Source organism: Zalophus californianus, chromosome 11, assembly GCF_009762305.2.
Source record: "Zalophus californianus isolate mZalCal1 chromosome 11, mZalCal1.pri.v2, whole genome shotgun sequence".
Taxonomy (NCBI): domain Eukaryota; kingdom Metazoa; phylum Chordata; class Mammalia; order Carnivora; family Otariidae; genus Zalophus; species Zalophus californianus.
The window spans coordinates 92474704-92494613 of NC_045605.1; the positions used below are offsets into that span (position 1 = coordinate 92474704).

At 37.7% G+C, this 19910-nt stretch overlaps 1 protein-coding gene across 3 annotated transcripts in view; it reads right to left on the minus strand.

Moving 5' to 3' along the window:
* Positions 1–19910, minus strand: part of LRRC4C (leucine rich repeat containing 4C) — a 1194180-nt gene that overhangs the window by 939478 nt on the left and 234792 nt on the right. For all 3 annotated transcript variants that reach the window (XM_027577718.2, XM_027577721.2, XM_027577717.2), the window contains exon 2: positions 18213–18399. The gene's annotated coding sequence lies outside the window, so the exon portion shown is untranslated. The remainder of the gene's footprint in view (positions 1–18212; positions 18400–19910) is intronic.

The window sequence follows — 19910 nt, forward strand, 5'->3', positions numbered from 1 at the left end:
GTATGTATCTTAACTGCTGTCTGATTCCCAGCAATGAAACATGTTCAAATATGATACATTGTTCTAAGATTGTTTGTCTTCCATTTAAAAAATAAAAATCGATATTGCTGTAAATATGACAGTTTATCCAGGTTCGAAACATAATCCCAGGTATAACTGAAAATAATCTTTTAATTTTTCAGGAAGTGAGAAATAAGAAAATATTTAAATATCTATTATGAATATCCACATTTTCAGGATTCAGAAAATGTCGATAATGCCAATACACTCTGAATGCAGTGAGGATTTGTTTCAAGAAAAAGGTGATGCAACCATTTGAGAATCTAACTACAAATTGGAATCCAAACAAAGAAGGCACATGAACCTCCTCTCTGCAAGATGAGCCATTCTGAAAAGAGCATTTAAACAAAAATATAAAGGGGAGTCATGGGAAATAAAATGCCCAAGTTTGGTCTATAGGAAGGATGGTCAATTTTCACTGATTTTTTTTTCCAATATACACTGGCTGCTGATACATTGGTGAGGAATGTGATTTCATTAAAGCAATAAAAGCCTCAGGAAAACAATCAGGAAACAAACATATAGTTCTAACTTTATATAAGTATAAAGAATAGAAGCAAGTCTCCTGGGAGATCTGTATTTACTCAACTGTTACTTTTTTTTGTTTTTTTGTTTTTTTCTCTTCTCAACCATCAGTTTAGTATTGGGTAAAATCTAGAACTCAGGGGTCTTTACTGTTTTAGACACTTCATTCCTAGATCAAAATTACTCTAAAAGTGTAAGGTACTAGGTGCCTTTGTTTATTGAAGAATTAAGTCTTAAGAAGTTCACTTGACAAACAAATGTTTACTAGTCTGGATTTTAGATCCTTCCATGGCACTGACTATATAGCAACATCAAAAATAATGCATCAGCTATGATCCAGTCTGTAAAAGTATGAGAATTCTCAAAAAAATAATAAATAAAACCAAGTTTGAACAGGTAAAGCACTTAGTAATTTCCAAAACAGTAAGTCAATAGATGGTTATTCCCAAATTATTCAGATTAAATTATGTCTCCAAAGATCTAGGGTTTTTCCATATTCCTACAATCCTCAGCTTTTGACGGTTTCTCCCTTAAAAATCAGGCAGTGAATGTAGCAGCCCTGAGAATTTCATCCTCACACCACCCTGTTCAAAAGCAGGAAGGGATTGGCAGGCCTCCAGTGCGTCCCTTTATCAGGACAAAAATGGTCTCAGATATTCTCCCATGTCTCATTGGCTAGAACTGGGTTACCTGCCAAAGTTTGGCAGGAAGGGAATAGGGAGCTGACTGGAGAGTTGACAATTTTCAGCACTATAGTGGGAAGCAAGCTCTGCTCAGAACAGAGGGGGCTAGAAAAGGCTGTGTGGCCACTAACAGGGTTTACCATAGGATTCTTGTTCTGGACAGGCTTGCAAACTACCTGAACTGAACATTTCTGGGTACTTCCATGTGCAATACTTTATCTTAGGATGCAAAGATCATTAGGACTGGAAGGCTCTGTTAAGGAGTTTGAATTTTATTCTAGTTAGTGTAGCGACTTTGGGGATACATTTGTTGAATATTTGCTTTGGCTTTTTGAACATTTTGCTTTAGCATCAACCCCATTTTGAAGATGCGTAAACCAAACCTCTGTGATCTATTCAAGAAGCTATAGCCAATAAGCCTAAACCTTCTTGCTTATTTTCATTGTCCTGTTTACTTCTATGAAGGTTTATATAGAAAACCGTGTCGCCTCCTGCAAGTCTTCAGCTCCTAATTCTACTTCACACTCTTCCTAGTCTTCTCACTTGTGAAATAAGTCATTTGTTCAATTCTTTGACACCTACCTTGCCAATTAGAATGCAAGCTTCATAGTAGTATGGACATTGTCCATCTTGATCTCATTTACTGTTGTACTTTTTGTTTCTAGAATAATTACAAGTATTCTAAATACTTTTTGAAGAAAGATATGTATCAATGAATTATTCTGAAATGTGTTAAAAATCGGAAAATTCCCAGGGAGTGTAAAGACAGTCTTTTTATGGTATAATGAGACTTTCTACAGGTGTCCAAATCCAAGCAATTTGTGCCTGCTTGTTACACCCTGACTACTCTAAGATTTAATCTGACTCTGTATTTTTCTTATGATTTGCTTTTGTAGGTTTGGACAGAGATTTGTTCTCTTGCAGAAATATGGGGTGTATTTTTTTAACACAAATTCTCTTTTTATTTTACTTTTATTTAGGTAGAGTTAACCTACTGAAACCTTAAAAAAAGATATTTATAATACTAATATCTGCACATGCCTAGAGACAGGGCTTGCTTTACCTATATCAGAATAGGTAGGCATATGAAAGATTTCCATAACAGAGGAAAATCACCATCCCCTGGGCTTCAAACAATCCTCTTTCCACCACCATCACCTAGCTTAATTGTGCTGAATTTCCATTCTCTGTGGTCAAAACACTGCCCTCCTAAGTTATCTTCTTTTAAAACACAATATTTCCGGAATTAGCAAATTGTTGCATGATTAACACTCTAATTTGTACACTGTCAAATTCCTTCCTAAGGTAACCAAATGACTCAGGAAGAAGAATGCTAGAGACCTCAGCTGGGCAGGGGATGCACAAAAGTGGGGGTAAGGTTTTGAGGATGAGGAGATGTGGTAATGAAAACCAGTGGGAACTCCAGAATTTCCATTTATGGGACTTACTTAAGGTGGCAATCGGTTGCATCCCCGCTGCAGTTTTTATAGTAAGAGTAAGGTTATCTTTCAATTTGTACGTTAATTTCAGGTGTCCTAGGATGGGGGAACTGGAAGAGATTAAGGGGAATACAAGACTAAAAAGCCTTCTTTCTCTCTACAACCTGGCCCCATTAAATCAAACCTCCCTTATTCCAAAATCTACCTCCTGCTAGGCCTGCGTGGTGGGGTGAAAAGTTTAAATGGTTGTAAATACCTGTAAGACAAAGCAAAAGACTCCAAAGATTTGACGTGTGCAGAGTAAGAGTCTCTATTTAAAGAAACTGAACAGTAGCTGAAATTAACCAAGAAGGTGCCTCTTGTTTGGAACCAGTTAGGGAGCTTCTGTTCCCAAAAGCGATCTCAACGTGACACCTAGTGGCGGCTCTAGGCTCACCCCTTCAGGTCCTGATGGAAGTACCCAGTCTCCAAGGTATTCAAAACCTTTGTTCCTGGGGACCCTTAACTTCACTTCTGTGGGAGGAAAACTTACTTATTTCACAGGAAAAAAATTAATTAGAAAAAATTCTTTAGAAAAAAAAGCTCAAGCATCATTTTGAAGATGGTATCCAAGCTATTTTTTTTTCCCCTGATGTATGAATTGTCCCTTCTTGAGAATCTATGAGTCTTCCCTTCCCCCCAAAAACCTTGGCCTATTTACAAATTCAAAGAAGTGAAGCCTGGTATTCTAACTAATAATTTCTATTCTAACTAATAATTTTTCCACTTTAAAAATTGATAAATATCTCAGAAGGAGATTATGCCTCAGTTTTCTTTGAAAGATTTTAGCACTGGCAAATTTTCTTAAAAAAAATATGTTAATTATTCAGAAGTGTTCATAGGAGGCATGTTGGTTTTATTTGCAAATGGGCATTTGCTGTGGTTTTTTTTTTTTTTTTTTTTTTTTTAGTTTCTAAATTGAGTTTCTTCAAGCACTGTAGATGTTTTTGGCCACTAGACACACACACACACACACACACACACACACACACCAGCTAATGTAGTATAGTTTTTGGCCAAAATAGGGAAAAATAGCTTTGATACTCTGCGTTTTAGAAGCCTTCTTGCCCCATCAGTGGCGGCCCATCATCTTGGGCTACCTCTAGAATTTGTTGATGTCCTCTTGGGTACTCCGACTCTTCCCTGAATGGACAGTGCCCAATGCTTCCTTCCCTCTCTACCCTCCTAACTAATCTGATTGCGTCAGCACTAATGAGCAGATGAGAAGACCTCCAATTTAGAGGTGAGCCGGGCTTGTCCAAACTGGCCTTCTACTGACATTGACTCAATTTTTTCTGTGTGACACATACAGTGACATTGTGGACAAGTGCAGGGAATGATTCAGCTTTCCCACCATCTCTATATCGTCCATCTGCATAGAATTAGTACGAGCTTCCCAAGTATTAGGGAGTTAATTCTGCCTCCCCCTCTCAAGTTAACTATGAGCCTGAAACTAAGGACTTTTATAATTTCTATATAATGATTCCCTTTTATTAAATGTAATTTACTGAGCGCCTTCTATATATCAGACAAGACACTAAAACCATTTTGCATGTTTTCTTACAAATCCTCAAATGAGCCTTGAAAAAGAGCTCTTTTGTTCCCATTTTAGACCTTTGACAACTGGGGCTTAGTGACTTGTCTTTCTGCTTGTAAATAGCAGCACTGAGAAATGCTTTTGTCTCCAATATACTTTTTTTGAGCCTCTCTTTAAATACTTGGGAGTTGGAAAGGGAAATTCTGTAGTATAACAACAATGTTCCCCCAAACAACTACTTAAAAATAAACTGAGTCTCTCGGAGACTCATAATATATACACATATGCACACATAGTTGATAATGCATTAAAGGAGTATGATGTTATAATACTTTGATCCTAAGTCACTGGAAACTCTTGCTTTGAAAACTCATCTCTCTTATCAGCTTCCTGGGCTGTGCTCACCATGCAAGGCCTGATTTCTTCAGGGGGTTCCTTAAACTCAGCCCCTATCTACTCTGTCCTCTTGTGCTTCTCCCGTCTCCTTGATGGGATACAGACTGACACTTGGACCGACAAAACGGGTGGCTTACTCTCTATGGCTTTCGTTCTGACCATCACACATACTTGAAAGCCCCATAACAAAAATCTAAACCGTTTTGAATGTAAACCCTTTGTTTTTGCAAACCTCATCTATGATGCTGAGGAAAAGACTGTTTCTTTGGTAACCAGGATTCAAACACTGGACAGCCATAGATGTAGAATTATAATTACAAGACTGAAATTTTGCTTGAAAGCAAATAGGAAGCCATTTTTTTCCCTGAAGCTATTGGTTTTAGATGATTAATATATTTTAAATAAAACCGCAAACTTTATTGTGATATGTGTGAGAGTCCCTGTATCCCGTGGACCTTGACTCAAACAGAGACAAAAAAGTACTGCCATGGAGGGAATAGATTGTAGTGGTTAAAAGTAAGTCTTCTGAAGCCAGATTAGCCAGTTTAAATATCAGCTCTACAACTTCATGAGTCACCTCAGACACCGCAATTGATCTCTCTGTGCTTCAGTTTCTTTATCTGTTGAATGTGAGGGTTAAACAAACTAATATATGGAAAGCTCTTAAAATGGAGCCTGGAGTAAGGTAAGTAATCCAAACTGTAAGGTAAGTATCAGAAGTGCTGGGAATAGATCTCTGTACATCTCACTTCACAGCCTACAGGCTGTGAGAGACTGTCTTCTGGAGAAGTTACTGACAGGTGATGTTTATGAGAAGTAGGAGGCATTTCACCAATTTTTTTTTATTCCTTCTCTCTCCCTCAATCTCTTTCTCTTTGAGGCAGCCACACACAATTGTTAGATCAGAATAAGTTCTTCACATTTTTTTCCTTCAGATGATGGATGGCAAAACTAAAATAGGTCCTCTTGAGATAATGTTTTTGAGTGTCCAGCTGGTAGAGACAGGAAAAGCAATTTCAGTGAGACAAGAGCCTTCAAGAACAGATTTGGAGAGAAAGTATTATCTTGGCCTTCTAGAAATAGAAGTGCCATGATGCAGACTGCAAGGAATGAAGATTATCCACATAGACATTCTGCTGCTCAGTAAGAGAAGAAATGATGGAAGGTATAAGGCCAGTTCCAACTTGGCCAACTAGCCTGTTGAAACCAATGCAGACCTGACTGGGCACCATATCCTGCCGTGAACATGGACCATCTCGGGTGTGGCATGATTGTAGCAGAAACAGAAATCCTTGTACAGAGGACAACCTCCAATAAGCCCAGCATTTACCTAAAGGACAAGTCTAGAGATTGCCAGCCAAGCAATGTCTTTGAGAGAGCCACTGCCTTCCTTCTGGGGAAGAGAACACTCTCAGACTCACGGTTTTAATAGAACTACTCTATTTGCCCTTCTCAGAACTCTACTCCCAGAGTCAATACTTTGTGCTGAATGGCAACATCTAATTGTCAGTAAAATTTTCCCATTCAGTGATTAATCTTTGTTTTTTTTTATACTTTTTAATTTTTTTTAATTTTTCAGCTTTATTGTGACATGATTGACAAAAATTATATATATTTAAGATGTACATGTTTTCTTTAATAGTGCTAAAATATATTGAGCACATTGTATGTGTGTTCATTCTTTCTTCGTGTTCTTTCTTCCTCCCTTCCTTTCAACAATATGCACTGAAATCACTATGTGCTAGGTGCTGTGGAATAAAATGATCAATTCAGACAAGATCCTTGCCTGTAGGTATCAAGGAAGAGAAAAATCCACAAGTAAACAAACAAGATAATGGTAAAGTACAAAAACATCTCCTAAAGAGATAAGATATGATGTGGCTCACCCTGGAGGGCTGCCCACTTTAGATGGCAAGAAAAGGACTTTTTGAGGAGATGGCTTTGAGTAGAGATGTATGGCTGAAAAAGAGTACCAGCCCTTCTTAGATCCGAGGGTTTTTTTGTGAGCATGAACATGTACAAAGGCCCTGAGGTAGGAAAGACTTTGGTATGTTCCAGGAATATTAAAAAAAAAAAAGCAAGAGCGACTGTAACATATGAACAGGGATGTTTGAGATAAACTTGGAGATTCAGGCGTGGATAGATTGTCCAGGGCCATAGTGACCATGGTTCTAAGATCATTTATTCCAAAACAATACAAAACAAATCCACATATTAAAAAGGGTAGTGTCAAAAAATAAAAAACAAATAAATAACTAAAAAGGATAGTGCCATGGTTTAATTTATAGTTTAAATTGTTTAGACTGTTGCATGGTGATTAAGTTGTAAATGGGCAAGAATGGAAGCTTCTACTCAGATTACGAGGCTACCACAATCCTAAAGGAGGTAGGTAGTAATGGCTTAAACTGGGACATAAGCAATGGAAGTTCATCCCATTTAACTATTACGCCAAATATACGAAGGAGACCTATGTCTTCCCCTTTTCAGAGATGAGTTAACAAAAGCTACTAGTGATTGCTGCCTAAAATTACTCAGCTTCTAAGTGACACAGTCAAGACTCAAACCCAGATCAGTGTGGCTCAAAGGCAAGTTTCCCTTCTCGTAGACTTTGGATTTGTACCTCTTTAGGAGGTTGGGCAAAGGACCTTAAAATAAGCTTCAGGGATCCCTAATACTGATGCTTGCTATGAATCAGCAGTGCTCTAAGAGTTTCCTATGCATTGGCAAACTTGATTCCCACAACAATTCTGTGAAGTTCAAGTTATTAGTATCCTCATTTTGCAGAGAAGCAATTTGCGTCTTAGAGAAGTTGAACTAGTAAATGTCAAAGGCAAAACTTCAAACCAGGTAGGTTAGCTCTGAAGCCATGCATTTAACCACTAAGCAATTTAAGAGGAATCGTCTTCTGCTGGCCAATGTTTCTACACTCAAGTGGTATACTTTAAACATACTCAGGAAAATAGCCACCATTAACCCCTTTTCAAATTCCAATTAAGATAAGGATTTACACAAAACATAGAAAAGCTTTTTGTGGCAATTTCATAAAAATGCTAGAGATTAGACAGGCAGGGCGTCCCACACACCTCAGACGAGAATAAGGGAACATCTTTAAAAGAAAGCGAACAAAAGATTTGACTTAACGGTTTTCAAGACTCAGAATCAACATTTCTACCAGGTCTGCTTTTTCTAATATCAATGCAGGAGACAGACTGAAATGCCAAACTGAACTGCTCAGTGTTTTAGAAAAAGTGGTTTCTCATAAGCAGCCTGAACTCAAAACACATTTGTTCGATATCTTCTGCAGATTTTCAATAAGTTGAGTTTGTAGATTCTTAAAATTAATCACAAAGCAATTTCATATTCCAACAGAACAGAGATGACCTAAAATGGGCTGCCTTCATTCTCTGCTAGGGCCCTACGAGCATCCTCACAAAGCTCAAAAATCAACTTGAATAGCTACAACTTTGCTCATAGTTTCCCCCAGTAACTCCACTGTGACCTTAACCACTTGCTTTAGAATCACTCTGCCATTTCCATAGGCCCCTTGACTGCCTCAGGTCTCACCACTTTGATATGTAAAATTTAGCTAATTTAGGCTTTTCAGGAACACACTGCTGAATCTCTTGCTTCAAAGCCAAGGATCTTAGTCTATCAGAGAGAAGACAAACAAAATTGACACTTTAGGTTTTCCCCATCTGATTTCTTTATTGCTAGTAATAATACTGATGGGACTATTTGAGACTTTGCATGTATAATCTCATGTAATATCATAACAAAGGAGGATAGTGTTGTCAATCTTATTTTTCTTAGGAATGTTAAGGTCATGTAATCAGAATTAGAACCCTCGGTGTTTGATTCTAGCTATTTGTCTATTATCTTGTACCTATATTCCTAAGTATATAGTATATGATATATAATATAAATGTATATTTTCTGAAGTACTACATAATATGGTATATTAAATATATATGTATATTATATATTATCTACAAATATATGTATATATGTATATTAAAATATACAGTATATATTCCTAAGCATATTGTAATATGCTTAAGATGCCAGCACGAATTCCCCATTCCTTTTCCCCAGTGGGATTTACAACATAGGATGCAATGTGGATTGGGCCAATGAACCTAAACAACTTAGTCTCTGGTTTTCAATCCTATATGCAAATTTATAATCACACCGGAAGCTTTTAAAAAGTGCTGATTATGCCCTTTCCTGGCCTGGAAGATTCTGATTTAACTGTTCTGGGCTAAGGCCTGGGCATCAGTTTTTAAAGTTCCTCTGTCCATCCCTCTGGTGATTATAAAGATCTGGGGGTTGGCAGGGGGAGAATATAACTGCTCTGAGCAAATTAATGTAACCCTACCTGTATAGACTGAATTGTCTCCCCAAAATTCATACATTAAAGCTCTAACCCCATATATGACTGTGTTTGGAGATAGGCACCTTAAGGAGATAATTAAGGTTAAATAAAAGAGGTCAAAAGGCTGGGGCCTTCATCTGATAGGACTGTTTTTTTTTTTTTTTTAAGATTTTATTTATTTATTTGATAGAGAGAGACATAGCGAGAGAGGGAACACAAGCAGGGGGAATGGGAGAGGGAGAAGCAAGCTCTCTGCAGAGCAGGGAGCCCGATGCGGGGCTTGATCCCAGGACCCCGGGATCATGACCTGAGCTGAAGGCAGATGCTTAACGACTGAGCCACCCAGCCGCCCCAGGACTGGTGTCTTTTTAAGAAGAGAAAGAGACATCAGTAGCGTGTGCACACATTGGAGAGACCCTGTGAGGACACAGCAAGAAAGTGGCCATCGGCAAGCCAAAGAGAGAGGCCTAATCAAAACCCAACCCTGGCACCTTGGTCTTGAACTTGGGACTTCGCAGCCTCAGAGCTGTGAGAAAATAAAATAAATTTCTGTTGTTTAAGCTGCCCAGTCTATGGTGTTATGGCAGCCTGAGCAGACTAATACAAATGACAGCCGTGGGGCTGGGAAAGGGGTCTAGTCCTTGAATGAGAATAGAAACTGCGGGGGCCAGAGGCCGGTAGCATTCATCCCTCCTGCCCTTATGGAGGCCAGGCTAGGAATGCAGTGGATACAGACGGAAGGAGCTTCAGAGGCTGGCAAGGAACAGAACCTCACAGCTTATTGTTTGTCTACTGTTCAGAGATGGTGGTGAAGGAGAAGAGGCAAGCGGAGGACAAAGCACATGCTGACACTCCCCCCCAACCACACACACACACACACACACACACACACACACACACACACACACACTCTCCCAGGTGGGATCTGTGCCACATTCCTCAGGGATTCCTGGCTGCCCCAAAGCTAAGGGATGGGAAAACAAATGGTTAAGTTATGGAGGTCACTATCCAGGAAGACAAGAGTCTCCCTCATTTCCAAAGGTCTTAGTGATTTACAAGAAAAAAGCATTCTTATCAATAAACTAACTTCTAGAAGGAAACTCCCAACTGCCATAATGTTAATGCTTTACTAGAGGGGAAAACAACCTTAACTTGATAATGGCAAGGACCTCCAGCAGGTCCTCTTTAGCATAAGAAAGTTCTTTTGGAAACCTCCCTTTCTCCTTACCCCCAACTCCCAAGTATAGAATCAGCCACCCCTCACAACCCTGGTGCCACAGCTCTTTCTGCCCACAGGTCCCATTCCTGTGCTTTAATAAGACCACCATTTTGCACCAAAGATATCTCAAGAATTCTTTCTTGGCCATTGGCTCCGGACACCACCAAACCTACCAGCATTCCAAAAACTACATCAATGAGAACGAGCACTGTTGAGAAAAGACAGGGGGTGGAACTCCAGGAGTAAGGCTTCCGATGCTCTTAACTTCTTTCTCCGTTGCAGGGTAAGGGCAGACTGTGCTCTTCCCTCTCTATCACCCCCTGCTAGATGCTATGGAATCCCTACATCTCTCCAGTTACTATGAGGCCGACTACTCTTTACTTTGTGTTTGTTTATACTTTAATTTAGGGTGGGACCAATGTGTGTGGAGGGAGAGTGAAGGAGGGTTATAACTGGTCCTGTACCAAGAACAATTTTGAACATTTGGAGATAGAGCATAGTATATCCACAGCAGAGTTTTCTAATCAAGATTACTTTTGATCTGGGGCTTTTCCCAGTGCCCTGACTAAAGAGTGAATTGCAACCTTTTTAAAAACATTTGTGGATCAAGTAAAATGTGAAAGCGACTACAGTATTAAGAAATGAATCAAGGGCTGCCAGGCAGTGATGATACAATTTTCACAACAAATGCTACAACTGAATATCTTCCCAGGATCATGACTGTGTTTCGAACGCATGGTCTGAAATAAAAATGTAAGCTCTAAAATGTATTGCACTGAATTGAAAAATCTGCGAAGAACCAAGCTTAAGCTTGAGAACTTTAGCTTTCTTCTCTGTGAAATAGAGAAAATAAAGTCTACCTCTTATGATTCCTGGAGAAGTGAATGTGTTAACATTCTAGAATCTTCTCAAATAGTGCTAGGATTGGGGCTTCAGAAATGTTATTTGATTTTCTTACTTCCTTTCCTAATTCTTGTTTCTATCCTTTGGTTATTGACAAGTTAAAATCACTCTTATGCTCGGTTTCTATACATTGTAAAGGGTGTTGCATGGTGATAGATGGCAGCTACGCTTGCTTGGGGTGAGCATAGCCTAACATAGAGGGTTGTCCAATCACTATGTTGTACACCTAAAACCAGTGTAACATCATGTGTCAATTATACTCAAATTTAAAAAAAATAGGGGAAAAACATTTGCATAGGATTATGACAGGATATGTGTTAATTACTCCATAAAATGGCTTGGCAACATATCAAGTCCTATGATAACATTTGTTTATATTATGTAAAATTATGTAGGGATTTGGGCATTAATCCCCAACTGGGATCTTTTCTCGTACAAATATCTCCCTTTCATAAATATCTGTGAGGTTGAAGAGATGAAAACTGACAGAGAAAGTGTTAGCCCATTCATTTTAATTTAGTTTAAGTATCCATCACTAACCAACAGCTCATATGACTGTCTGTTTATGTCTACTCCCTGAATCTTCTCTGCCATACAGTGAATGTGTCACACACTACAAAGGTTTAATGCTACAAATTTGGAATGATCACATTACTTTTTTGAGTGGCAACGTTGCTAGCTCTCAGTTATACAGGATGAAATCATAACAGACTTTGCATGTTAGGGTTGACAGACCTATGCATATTATAACAATAAAGTGTAGGATGAATACACACTTCTGTACATACACTTGGTACCTTTCACATTTCTCTTCTCTTTGAATTACTCCAGTGCTCTCCCAACAGCCTTAATGAAACTAGACATAAACTGAATTACATTCTTTTAAAACTGGAACAATCACGCATCAACTTGCATTAAGTCCTTTCCCAGAGATCTAACTGGTACATATAGAACTGTGACAGTACATTTTGACCTCCATTTCTTTCTCTCATTTGTTTATTCTGGAATAAATTTGATCTCATTAAAATATCCTTAAATGTACAAAATCTTGCATTAGTAAAAAGACACATCACTCTTTTACACTAACCTGTTGTTCTATTCTCTATCCTGGGCTGTCAGTTTGTGGTCTACTAGTTTGTGAATTACCAGCCTGCCGCATTTAGCTAAGTGAAGCCTTGAAATCTGTTCAATGAGAAAAAAATGGACCCCCTCATTTTCCTCCAAATAAGGAGTAAATGAAGGACATCTTCAATCACTGTTGGCCTTGTCATCATAGGTGTCTACTCCTACAATGAGTTATAATGACAGCAGTGACCCAAGTAAGAGGAGGAGAAGCTCTAGATTACCAGGCTGCCAGTTAGTAATTACGTCCTAGAGTACACGTCTAGGTCCTAGAAGACAGACCACTATACCAGGTGTGTGTCAGGGAACACAGACACTCTGCGTGGTTCTCAATAACAAAAAAAAAAAAAGAAATCTTATCCTAGTGAATAGCTAGCAATCACCTATAATTGAAACAAAAAAAATATTTAATTGTGGTTCATTTAGTTAACATATATTCTGAAGTTATTAAAAATAGAAATGTTTATAAAGAACGTTTATAATGATGCTAAATTGTTTAGTCATGATTTCCCCGTCATTTCCACCATTCCCAGTTCCTATTTTTTAATTAATGAAGGTGTTACTTTTTCTATAAAAGCTTTTCACTTTTTTCCTTAGGGGGGGTAAAAAAGAAAGTGTACAATCCAGTGGTTTTTGGTATATTCACGAAGTTGTGCAATAGTCATCAATATCTAATTTTAGAACATTTCATCACTTCAAAAAGAAATCCCATGCCCGTTAGTAATCACCCCTTAGGGTCTCTTGTCTCCAACCCCGGCCACCAGTAATCTACTTTTTTGTTTCTGTGGACTTACCTGTTTTGGACATACCATGAAAAACGAGTAATGGAATACATGGCCATTTGTGTCTACCCTTCTACTGCCCATAATGTGTTCACAGTTCACACATGTTGAGGTGTGTATCGATACATCATTCCTTTCTAGTGGCAAATAATTTTCTTTTGTATGAAGTACTTTTTTTTATTTCATCCTTTGATATATATGAGTTGTTTCCACTTTAAGACTATTGTGGATAATATTACTATGAGCATTCATGTACAAGTTTTTGGTTGACATATGTTCAATTCTCTTAGGTATATACCTTCAAGTAGAATTTCTGGGTCATAGGGTAACCATGTTTAACATTTAACATTGAATTACGTTTAGCATTTTAACATCAAATTACTTTACAAAGGCTGTACTATTTCACATTCCCATTATGTCATTGAAAAAACAAAAAACAAAAAAACTCAAACAAAATAACTTTAGACTACTTAATTTTAGCACACTGTAACTATGGAGGCTACAGATTTTTTTTTTTTTTGCCTTTTTAAAGTTCTGATCTACATTACTGCTATCTTATTGCAGCAAGATTTAGCCCTTGCCAATTCTTCATTCAAAAGATTATTTCTATTCATTGCCATTATGAATTTAAGCAAACCTGGAGACCAGAGAGAGAATTAAAACATCACAGGGAATTTAGGACGCAGAGAAAATATAGTAAAGGTAGATAAGTAAACCAGCCAGTAAGCAATCAACATTAACTTTGCATTTTTATGTCAAGGAGAAAAAAACGACATTGAGATAAACAATTTTGAGATCAGTAAATCGAAATCAGTAAACTCCCAAATTAGGAGGTTAAAAATAGGCTTTGGGATAAAAAATGATATTTTTTTCCCTTTAAAGACATTCTTCATGCAAATAGAAGCAGGTAGAAATTGAAAACAAATTTCACCAAATGCCAGTGCTTCCAACAGCCCAGTGTGTGAAAATTCAGCTGTTCTTTTCTACTTCATACATTAGCAGTGATAACGGCAAAGATGATGCCTTCCTTATTTGCTGACAGTTGTGTTGATGATGCAGGAGGCAAAATAGCATTTCTCTTCTGGGCAATGTTAATTATGGAGTGCTGACAGGAGTTCGAAAATAAATCCCAATCCTTCCAGTCAATGCCCCACATCAATATAATATGAAAAATGCGTAACCCACTGACAAGCTTGAGGGACGGGTACGTTCAGCCTGCTGCCTCTTCTTTCTCAAGAAGTAAAAAGATTCATGGTAGATTTAAAAACCAGTAGGAATAATAGGTTATATCAGAATAGCAATTTAGAGATCTATCTATTATCTTTTATATTTATATTGCTCATTTGAGTCTTTGAAGCAGAAAATGTAACCTTATGCTTTTTTTTCCAAGTGATTAAACAGAGTCTGAAAAATTAAGTAACACAGGAAATGAGTGAAAGAATGAGGATTTTAGTCCAGGCTCCTGTATCTTCATCTAATTCTAGAACTTTTCTGTCTTTCAGACCAAATTTCTGAGCACAGTCCAGCAATTCTAAAGTTATTTATGTGGACAATGAGTCAGATTTTTTGAAATTTGAGCCATATGATGAATTGTGTGTAACCACACCATGCAGTTATTTAGGCATGTGCATTTCTTGCTGGAACTCTATTAATGAAGCTAACCTACAATACTTAAAACACTTGAATTTTATTACCAAGGTGCCTATTGTCAAAAATACAAGGGAGACTTAACAAGTATTTATTAACCTCTACTATGGTTTTCAATGAAGCACTTTAAGATAAGTATTATGATCTTCGCTTTCTTTTGAAGCAAGAAAGTAATAGTAATGAAGGTTACCCAGGCCAAATAACCAAGAGAAGAAATGTTTATATTTCAAATGCCAGTTTTTCTGACCTCAAAGCCCTACACTCTGATAATGCTAGCTTGAGAAAATGTAGTTCAGCTTTAAAAAGGTGTTGTTCCTTTGAACCAATGATTTCACAACTAGGACTGTATCCTAAGAAGAAAATCAAGGGCATGTACTATGATTTAGCCCTAAGAATCTTTATATCAATGTTGTTTACAGTTGCCAAAAAATGGAAGTAACCTAAAAAGGGCTCAAGTAAATTGTATTCTATCCATATCCTGGAATAGTATGCAACCATTAAAAATATTGTGATAGAAAATTATTTATTGGAAAAACAATATTATAACATATACTCTTCTTGGTAAACTCCACTTAACCTGCAAAATTCAGTTAGATATTACTTCTTTGGTGGTGTGTGTCTTCAGCCTGTTTCTCATTCCAAATAATATTAGGCTCTTTTCTGTGTTCCAGTAAGTCTATGCATATGGTATATGGTAGTAAGCTTAGTTATCTGGGCATCTGTCTCCTCTACAGGCTATGACTTCATCAAGGTCACAAAAAAGTTTACACCTCTATCTAATCTAATACACTGGTTCATAATTAATAGGAGGTATTCAATAAACATCCCCTGAAAGAATAAATGAACGATTCTTTAGCAGTGTGTTCAACCTATTCCATGTTAAGGATCATGTAGAAAAATAAGGCTTGGATGGCTTACTAGGGAAAACTGTCATGCTTACTTACAATGGGAGGAGAAAGACCCTGAGGTTTAGCTGCCCTTGACCTTATCTTGCTGCCTGAAAGCAGAAAGGGATTATGATCTCAGCACACTTGTAACCCATTCACTGCATGGCATGGTATTGCCATGCACTGACTGCAATAGTCTGGCAATAAACTGAGACAATGTAGGGGTTTAATGTGATATCAGGACATTTCTATAGGATAGATTAAAAGATTTTCCCAAATACATCTCTCAAAAATAGCCTCAAAATTTTTTGTAGATTTTGTGTATATATCTATTTTATAAAAATAGAGTTCTTTAGCATTTTTTACAAAAAAGCCACTATATCTAAAAAGTTTAAATTTCAAGGATAGATTCCACATTGTTTTTACCATATTGTTTTGACTAAATTTCATTTGTTAAGTCAAGATTTTTGTTTTTGTTTTCACTTTGAGACTGGGGTGAACTCTCTTTAACAAAGCCCATTAAAATGTAGTTAATGAGAGGATTTGTTCATTGTTCTTTTCTGTAGACATTACAGTACAGCAGAAATGCTTCCAACAAGATTACAAAAATTCCTCTCGGAATGAGAAAAGAAAGTTGCTATTTCGAGTTCACTGGGAATGAAGATCCCTTTCACCCTTGACATCTCTACAGTCAGTATTTTCAAATTATCTAAAGAAAGTCAGAGAGAGGGTCATTGGGAAGAAAGTCAAATGGATAAGGGCCAGGAAAAGAAAAAAAAAAAAAAAACACCAAAGCAAATTTACAGGTTAGAATACTGCCTTCAACTGGTACTCAAGGAACCTTCACATCTTGAAGTTCAGTTGGCTATATGTGTGCTTTGACATAAAGGTGTAGCCATATTTAGAACCATGACATTTTTCATGGCCCAAAGGAGTTTCTCTTTATTTATCATAGTACTGTTGCCTAGCAGAACCATCACACACTATGGCTTAATATCCTGCCTGTAAGATTAGACTGGAAATGTTGGCAGTGGAAACATCAGATAGTTACCCTCACTTTGTCCATTCCATACTCTGCTGAGCTGGGATTACATGTAGAGCTATGAGATTCGGGATTTATTTGGTCCCTCCCTGTTGAGCACTCCTGTTTTGTTTTGTTTTTGTGCAGGGGAAGAGGTTATTTAGACAGAACAGTGGATGATCACCAGAGAAGAGTATACTTTTCAAATCATGAACCACACTCCTCCACACACTTCTATAAATCTGAAAGTACGTGTAATCACACGATTAAAAAAAAATTACCTTGGTAATATTGGCCCTTCCCACTGAAAACCAAATGATTTGGATGTGGTAAATAAGAAAAGATGATCACTTTTTCCATCTCATTATATTCACACACAAAGAAGTCTTGGTATGAAAAATCCTTCCCTTTACCTCTGCCTATTTTAATAAATATACATAACTAAAAGCAATACCTTCATATCTCAAGAAAATTCAAATGATTTAATAAACAATTTTCATAGCAAAAGAGTCATCATTACTTTCCCACTCCAAGAATAAATATTCATGGAGTGACAACTTGGCTCTAACTAGTATCTATGTATGGGGTATATATAGCAATTAACAAAACAGATCACAGCCCTGGCTTCATGAACCTCTTATTTGGTAGTAAAGATGTTTTCACTATTAATTACTGACAATTTCTCTTAGCTCAAGATATTTTATATTTATCAAGTTTATAAATGTATAAAGTTAAACTGAGGAATACTAGAATGAAGTTAGATATTGAGACATATACAAATAAAACTCAGTGTAACAAGTAACTCTGTAACTACATAACCTAAATGACACAGATACAAGTCCCTAATATCATTAACTCTAGCTTAAAATCTTCTAAACATACCCACATACAGCACAGAAGTCACAAACTTTGTAACTAGACTCATCATTTCCTCTAAGAAACCCTACCTCTTAGGAACTCCCTTGTCCCCATCCATCCCCACACAAATCCCAGGGGATAAGCCTATCAATCCCATGGTCAACAACATATCCTCTTAAAGTAACTCATAGCCAAATTAAATTTCACATTCTAATTGAGCATAAAGTACTAGGCTGGTGAGTTATAAGGGCTAGACATAGGTGAACACTACATAAATATTTCAAATAGTCCACTAGAAATAGGAGACAAAAATACATGGCAGGAAAAGCATATACCATAGACTGTGATGCTGCTTGAAATGCACATATGGATAGTTATATCAGGTTCTTCTTGCACATTATTTAAGACTGAGACTCTTGAATAAAATTTCCACCACTTTATAGCTAGGTCAAAGCCAAGGATTAATTTTCCTGACCTGGCCCAGTGAACTCTCAGTTATAAATACTGAGGTAGAAGATTTGGGCTGGAAACTACAATTCTGTTACATTATAGAACTGCAACCACCAAGTTTGGTCCTCAGTTCCAAACCATCCTAGAGGAAGGGCCGGTGTTTCCCCCACCATGCAGCTTATGAGCCCCACAGCTCAACACTGGGACCCCTTCCATGTCTTATGTCTGGTGTTCCAGTTCCCTGTGTAACCGGCATTGAGAAGATTGCTCACCTGCTACTGTTCTGTCTCTGTAAGTTTTCCCCTCAATGAAAGTCTGGTCCCGGCTTCTGTGCGAGCTTTCAGCTCATTCACTTGTGATTACTCGATATTAGATGATTTTGGACAAGTTAATTCTCTGTGAGCCTCAGTATCCTCTTCATCAAATAGAGATAATGACAGTAAACACTTCATTTGGTTTCTGTGAGGATTAAATGAGATAATCTATGTCAAGTGTTTATCACCGCACCCGCACACAGTGATCATCCAAAAAAGCTAGCTATTATTAAAATTTAGGATTTAATTCCAGGGGATTTTTAGTACAAATAAGGAGGTCGTATCACATCTTAAAAGGAACTAAAAAATAAACTTGAGAGCTTTCATGAAGAGACACAGAGAGCCCTTATTCTATAATCAGTGACTCTGCAGCCAATGTGCTACGAATTATTTGACAACGGAGTTAGGTCTGAGTTCCAGGTCAGAGATATTTATCATGTAGAAGAGACAAAGCAGACAGTCCTGCTTAGTACGTAGACACCTTTCAAAAAGGAGAATGGAGAGGTGGTGTGAAGGAAAGACAGCCCAGTGACTACATGGTCTTCCTACATAATTACTCATTCATTCACTCATCTATGCATTATCTCCTTATTCAACGGTTATATATTACAATACACTGCACTAAGCACCACAGTGAAATAAGAGGACAAATCAGGCAAACACTGAGAAGAATTAGCTTGTCTAAAACTTATGCCCTGCATGCCGGTCTCCCAAAGGAGGATGTGGCCTCCTGCAGAGCATGTGGAAGTCAGCTAGAGCAAAGTGCTCAAGCAATCAATTCTGGTAAGATGCCGAGGTAGCAAATTTGGTCATGGTCAAATACGCCAAAGAGCTGGAACTCAAAGGCTTACACACCAGCACACTGATCCTGTCAGAGAAGAGGCTCATGTTCTCACAAGTATGGCTGTCCAATTTGGCAGAACAGGAGCTGGAGCTAAGACTATGCTAGCACAGTTGATGGATTCCAGCTCTTAAGCATGCCAGGGGAGGGGCTATTACTTATAGACCCTAACTAACTAATTAGTTTTGTAAAAGCCTCCTAAAGTCCAATGCTTAGATTTGCTAGATCCTTGTATGCTGCCCCCAAAGTACAGTAGGAAATTGGCGAGCATAGACCCCTACCATTGTGAATGCCTCCAATATAATGTTCTTTTACCAGTCCCAGTGTGTGAGCTTCCTGGTGTTTTGTCCTGGTTTGATCAACACACTTGTTATTCTTAAGAGGTTCATTATGTAAAAGAGAATGAGACTTTTAAGTGTATTAAACTAATAAAATTAATAGAATGAGAGGCGAAGAAAAGTACATGCTATGTCCAGGGGAGATCATCCATTTCCTTAACTGATAAGCATTCAGCTCTCTTGGAAGTGTTGGATAGAAGCCAATCCTAAACCTCTGACCATTTCCCCCCCCACAAGAAGAATGGCTCTATTGTCTAAGATTAGTGCACCTGTACCCTCTATTCTTGAAAGGTAAGAGGCAGTTTCTATTCCTACATGCAATTAACTGGCTCTGTAAATATACCTTCTCACCATGTCCCCCCCAGGCCAATTTTAGGGGGATGATAGGAAGTCTGTTTTGGCCTTATATACAAAGTGTATTTCTCAGTACAACTTTACTGATGATGACACTGATATTTGAATGTCTGAGGAAGTCAA